This window comes from Microtus ochrogaster, chromosome 8 (assembly GCF_000317375.1).
Source record: "Microtus ochrogaster isolate Prairie Vole_2 chromosome 8, MicOch1.0, whole genome shotgun sequence".
Classification (NCBI taxonomy): domain Eukaryota; kingdom Metazoa; phylum Chordata; class Mammalia; order Rodentia; family Cricetidae; genus Microtus; species Microtus ochrogaster.
In genome coordinates, this window is record NC_022015.1 from 53,564,179 (window position 1) to 53,571,205 (window position 7,027).

A 7,027-nucleotide genomic window follows, 5' to 3' on the forward strand; every position below is an offset into this window, starting at 1 on the left:
AGAAATACATGTTCATGAACTGGATTTGTTCCATGACTGTTAAAAATTACTTCTTGCCATTTTGTAAACTAGGTTGTTTAAAGCATATTGATGCTTTACAGTTTTGTTTTTTTTTAAATGAAACTATACAATAGGTTCCTAACTATCTTAAGAAACCCTCTAGAAAACACTCTAGATGGAAAGAAAGGAAATTGGACTCAGAAGCCGGAGACTGAATCCTAGGATGCACGGCTGCTCTAAGAACAAGACCATTCTTCATTGAGGAAATCTCAGACTCTAAAGAATCAGGCAAACAAGAGCATCTCCAATGTGAACTTCTCCAAAGCGGAGAATACGTCATCGTCAGTCCACAATGTCTGGGTCTATCTACAGAAACAGCCAGTAAGTATGTTTAATTGGCATTACTTCCTACTACAATCCAAATGTAAAGAATTGATTTTTTAATGGCCACAGGAGAGTGTGGGAGATTATTCCGTATAATGACCCCATAATGATCGACTGATACTAAACATATTGATCCACGTTCCTACACCTACACACCCATGTGCAGACTTGTCTGAGTTCTTTTGTTCAGATTTCTATCTGGTGGAAAAGATACTTACAAAGGTCTTCATTCGCTGCACCACAGGACATCAAGCAACGTTGTATGTACCTCAGAGTTCATATGCCAATATTTTTCTGTTCTCTTTTTAAAGATTTACCCTGTGTATCAGTGTTTTGCCTACATGTATGTATGTGCACTAACTCAAGAGTGCCTGATGTTGACAGAGGTCAGAAGAAGTCAGATAAATCCCCAGGAACTGCATTATGGGTATTTATGAGCTGCCACGTGGGTGCTGGGAATGGAACCTGGGTTCTCCACATGAACAGCAAGTCTTCTTTATTGCTGAGCCATCTCTCCCACACCCAAATGCCAATAATCCTAACTAAATGGCTTATCTTATTTAGCTCTTCTGTGTTCTTTCTACTATCTTTTCTTTTAAAATATTTATTTATTTATTTGTTTATTTGTTTATTTATTTATTTATTTATTTATTATGTATACAATACTCTGTCTGTGTGTATGCTTGCAGGCCAGAAGAGGGCACCAGACCTCATTACAGATGGTTGTGAGCCACCATGTGGTTGCTGGGAATTGAACTCAAGACCTTTGGAAGAGCAGGCAATGCTCTTAACCTCTGAGCCATCTCTCCAGCCCCCTCTTTCTACTATCTTAACATATCACAGTTCTCCTCATAATAAACCGAGTAAAAAAAATCTTAGATGTGCCCAGTTTATTGCTGAAAGAGAATTCTAACCCTACACACTAGCCAGTCTTTCCTTGGTCATACTAACTTTATGGCTGTTATTTATTTTCTATAAGGTCATTTTATAGCCCAGGCTGGTCTAAAACAAGCAGTCCTCCTGGCAGCCTCCCCAGGACCGGGATTCTGGCACACGCCACCTCTCCCAGAACACGAGAGTTTTCCTCCACATCTTCAGCAAACTGTTCCAGTTCGTTCACTGGCATTGAAATGACTATGGTAACAGGGTCCTATTGTGACTCAATTTTGTGTCTGATTAGACAGTTCTCAGGCCTCTAACCTCCCCGCAATGGTCGCATCTGCCTTCACGGCACATTTGACATTTTCATGGCCTTGACCGTGGACCAGATGTATCAACCAAAATAATTAAACTAACTAGAAAAAATACAAGTAAAAAAACTGTTGGCATCTTATGTCTAAAATAATTATGATTCTCTGCCAGGAATGAACATGTCAAGGTTACTCTGACCCACATCTAACTTTGATGTAAATTGTGGTCTTTGTGGCTTTTGCCTTCTAAAACTATGTCTCTGAGCTTGGGAACCAAGAGACTTCATAGGCATACATCCAGTCTAGGTCTGGCTATCAATGAAAAGGACTTAAAACTTTGAATTGACTTAATCAGCATGGCTGTCAATTACTGGCTTGCATGGATCACTATAGTGTCACTGATGAGGTTGACGTGAACACAATGTTGCAAGCTTGGTGCAGTATTTGCTTTCCTCTGGATTATTTAGGTTTTTTTCATAATTCTGACCAAATACTGGACAGAAATCACATAATGGAAGAATTATATATTTTGACTCATGATTTCAGTGGGCTCAGCTCTTCGCCTTCTGTGTTGGAGGAACTTCTCCAGGGCAGAAGGAGATAAGGTAGGATGCAGAAAGAGGTCAGGAGGATGCAACTCCTAAGAGTATCCACAGTGACCTACTAACTCACTCCAGCTGGATCTTACCTCCTAAAATTTCCACCTCCCTGAATACTGCCACTGACAAGGGAACAAGTGTTCAAACCACGAGGGACACTTCCTAATTACTCACGCGTCTTTCCCCTCAAACGGATCAATCATGAAAGCAAATACAGGGGCACTGGCCTCAGTGGAAACAGAAACAGGTAGGGAATGGATCTGTGATTGATGAGAAGAGAATTTCATTTTGACTAATCTTTATTATATTTATTTATGTGTGTGTCTGTGCAAATAAATGCTAAATTGTATGGATGTCCATAACCACTGGAGCTGGAGTTACAGGCAGTTGTGAGCCACCCAACGTAGGTTCCGGGACCTGAACTCAGGTCCTCTAAAGGCAGTACATGTTCTTAACTACTGAACCATCTCTCCAGATATATATACAGTATGTCTGTTGGAGTGAATGCCACATATACGTAGTATTCTAGTGTGCATAGATGGGCAGAGATGAAGAGCCGTGGAGATTTCTGGAAGGGCTGACGGTAAGTTTGATTGGGGAAATCAGAGAAGCTGTGCTAGAATGTGCTAAGCCTAACCTAGAAGGGTAAACAGTGATGTCCTACTTTGCTTTCTATTACTGTGATGAACACACTAACCAAAAGCACCTTGGGGAGGAAAGGGTTAATTTCAGCTTACCTGTCACAGGCCATCTCTGCAGGAAGCCAGGGCAGGAGCTCAAGGCAGGAACCTTGAAGCAGGAATTGAGACTGAGTTCATGAAGGATCTACTTCCTTTGTGCTTCCTTGTGTATAAGCCAGCTTGCTCCTACAACCCAGGACCACCTGCCCAGGAGTAGCCACGCCCACAGCAGGCTGGACCCTCCCACATGACTCATCAATCAAGAACACGGTGCACAGGCAAACCTGGTAGAGGCAAATCGTTAATTGAGATTCCCTCTTCCCAAGTGTGTCAAGTTGATGACCAAGATTAGAAGATTTTCACAGAAGATAGAAAAACAGAAAGCCAGAAGTGTGTTGGGTTTCAGCATTCTTATGCATCTGAACATAAAGGAGTTTTGTAGGAAAAAAAAAAATCTGGGGAATCTTGTGGGCTATTGTTGCATAACACCACAGAACTCAGACGCTTTAAAACAGCTTGTTATTTTCCATACACACCGGGGTACTGATCTGGATTGAGTCAGCTGCATCGATGACCTGAGACAGTTCCATTCCAACTGTTGGGAGTTGGTGGATTGATGTAGGATTCCTCTCTGTATACTGTGACTGCCACTGGTGAAGAAAGAAGCAGTTTGGGCCTATGACAGGGCAGAATATAGTCAGACTGGAAGAGACATAGCAAGAGAGTAGACGGGGTCAGAGAAAAGCCATGTAGACGCCTCAGGAGACAGACACCTGATACCTGACAGAACCTTATTGGTAGGCCACAACCATGTGGTAATACACAGATTAATAGAAATGGGTTAATTTAAGATATAAGAGCTAGCCGGGCGATGGTGGCGCACGCCTTTAATCCCAGCACTCGGGAGGCAGAGACAGGCGGATCTCTGTGAGTTCGAGACCAGCCTGGTCTACAGAGCTAGTTCCAGGACAGGCTCCAAAGCCACAGAGAAACCCTGTCTCGAAAAACCAAAAAAAAAAAAAAAAAAGATATAAGAGCTAGCCAATAAGAAGCGTGAGCTAATAGGCCAAACAGTGTTGTAATAATAACAGTTTCTGTGTGGTTATTTCGGTCTGGACAGCTGGGAAACCAATGAGCAGCCTCAGCCAACAGTGGATCCTTTAAAAGGTGGGTCCTTACAGTAGGAAGGCTTTAAATCACAGGAGTCATGACCTCAAAGGAGACTATGCAATTCCTGCCCCCACCTCACTCTTGCTCCCTGAACTTGAGGACAGCAGCATTGTTTTGCCTTTGTGTTCTCTCCCTGCACGATGCAAGGCCTTAGCACTGTCCCAAGAGCAAGGGTCCACTGATTATAGCATGAAACCTGACTGCCATGGCTCTAGGTCCCAGTATCTTCCCAGCAAAGATGATCTCTGTCCACGTCAGATGACTCTGCCTGCTCCACAACTGAAACTGTGGCTGTGGAGAAGGGACAGATGGACAAATTTAATCCAGTCACCTAAGTCAATAAAGTAGGTCATCACTTGAAGAGAATGTGAACTTCGAATCTGCCACCTTACACAGAATAAAACACCCATATATGTGTTGGTGTAAAAGAAACTTCTTTTCCTTCTGTTTCAAGATGGTTTCACTATGCAACCCTAGGAATCCTGGGCCTCTGTGTAATTCACACTGACCTCAGTCTCGGGTCATCCTTCTGCCTCTGTCTCCTGTGCTCAGGATCACTAAGCCTATGCCTCCACTTCAGCTTCTTAGCCAGTCATTGTGGTAAAATGTTCGGACAAACGCACCTTAGGGAGAAAGGTTTATTCTGGCTCACAGGTCCATCGCGGAGGTGACTTCAAGGCAAAGGGAGCTTGAAGCAGCTGGTCACATGACACCCACAACCAGGAAACAGAAATCCTGAGAGCATTCACCTGGCCTCCACACAGCCCAGGATCCGAGCCAGGTAATGGGACCACCCACAGTGGGCAGATATTCCTACCTTGATTAACACAATCAAGATACGGTCCCCACAGGAACACCCAGTAGCCCATCTCCCCAATGGCCCTCACAGGAACAAAAGCAGCCCATCTCCCCAACGAGCCCCACAGGAACACCGGCAGCCCATCTCCCCAGTGACTCTAGATTCTGTCAAGCTGCCCACGCTAACCACCACACCTACTATAACCAGCCCCCTGCTATTTTTAAATACCCTTAGGTAGAATCACCTACAAGCTAGAGTTGCTCAGAGACTCATACGCTTCAGTTGGACTTAAAGACACACTGGCTGTCCTCCGGAAAGCATTCTGAGCCCAGCATCTCCCATTTACAGCCGACCACTCTGACCTGCAGTAATTCTTTTCTCCCCAGCTGCTAATGGGGGTGGGCCATGTGTCAGTGTTTCCCACAGATCTTTAGCAAAGCCCTTCTACCCATCTTGCGGTCCCTAATGGAACTGTTTAGAATGGCAGGGACACAGAGAGCAGGCAATTAAGGCAGGAAGGAACAGCCTGACATGAATTAAGGAAGGATTACAGGAATTGCCTGCCAAGAACCAGCCCTCAGCAAGTTTCCTCCAGAACAGAATCACCCCCACTCTCTTCTCAGAGAGACATCTGCTCTCAGAACTCAACCCCTATCTTCTAGGATCACTTATCCCAGTAGAGATCTTCCTTCCCAGCCCCGCATCCCAGACAGACGCAAGCTCAGGCCAGAGCCAGACTACAAGAGTGCTCTTTCACCCATTTAAGGTCCCTTCTCCAAGAACTTCTGAGTGGTCTTTGGGAATTGTGCTACTGTTCCCCATAAAAGAACACAGTGAGAAACTGACCTCCCAAGCCAGCCACAGTGGTACATGCCTTGAACCCCAGCACTCAGGAGGCTGAGGCAGGAGGGTTGACATTTTAAAACAGCTTGGACTACATAGTAATATTAGTTTCAAAAGACAAAATGACTTAAAAAAAAAAAAAAGAAAAAGCCCCATTCACCTACCCACCCTTGTATATAGTGGACACATGGGAACTCACAGAATAGAAACAGTGAAGAAAATTCTTCACCTGCTCCCCCCATCCCCATCTCTGTCCCTGAGACCTATAGAGCTACAGCAGGGTGACCGCCATCCTCAAGATGGTTTCACTATGCAACCCTAGGAATCCTGGACCTCCGTGTAATTCCCCAATCTCTCATTTTCCTCTCTCCTTTCTACATCTGCCTAGCACTGATTTTTTCACGACTCCAGGAGACTGAAGGGAGCTTTGTGTCCACCCCAGAACAAAGCATGAGATGGATAGGAAGTAGTCACACTGGTGGTCACTGGGCACTGATGGCCATTGCAGGGACCAGACACACTATCTACACTACCTAACGCATCTGATGCTAGCCTGTGCCAGTGCCTACAGGGGAACCTCCTCACCTCAAAATGGGTTTCCCGAACAGCTTGTTCCTGTATTTAAAGGAGGAAGGAACAGTGAGTCATCCCGGATTTACGCAGTGTACATTTTCAACTGTTCACAGACGGTGGCTTTTACTAATGGAATGAGCAGCTTTTAGTCAGTGCCGAGGACTTGAGGCTGCTCAGAAATTCAAGCTGCAACAATCAACGGCTTGGAGTCGCGGGGGCTGACAGGCATGAAAAAGGCCACGTTTAGAGCATAACCCGCTAAGCCCCAGTTGTAACTCCACTGATACTTAAGCTCACCATTGACACGTCTATCACAACACAAAGGATGCTTGACAGAGCCTGCCCTCTCCAGTCTTCCTCTCCCAAACCCAGTGTGCCTTTGATTCATCTGAGCTCAAGTTCCTAAACTGCTGCATTTATATTTCACACCTATTTGATTCTTTCAAGAGTGAATGCGAACCCAGATGAGCTTTTCTAGGAAGCAACTTAGTAGTCAAGATAAGCCTAAAAATGCCCCACTCCTTCCTCTTTCCAACTCCACTTCCGAGAATCTACCCGCAGGAGAGGGCCGAGGTGATGGCGGCTGGCGCACAGGGCACGGCTGAGATAAAAGAGGGTCAGCTAATGTAAGAGGAGAAAGAACGGACATCATCAAAACAGTCAGTGGGCAAGGGTTCACTTATGACGCACGGGCAAGATTAGGCTGCCGTGGTTGGTCACGATGGGCATGTGGCGTGCTTCCCTGTGTGGGAGGACCACTCTTGATAAAACGGGAAGCAGAACGCACGG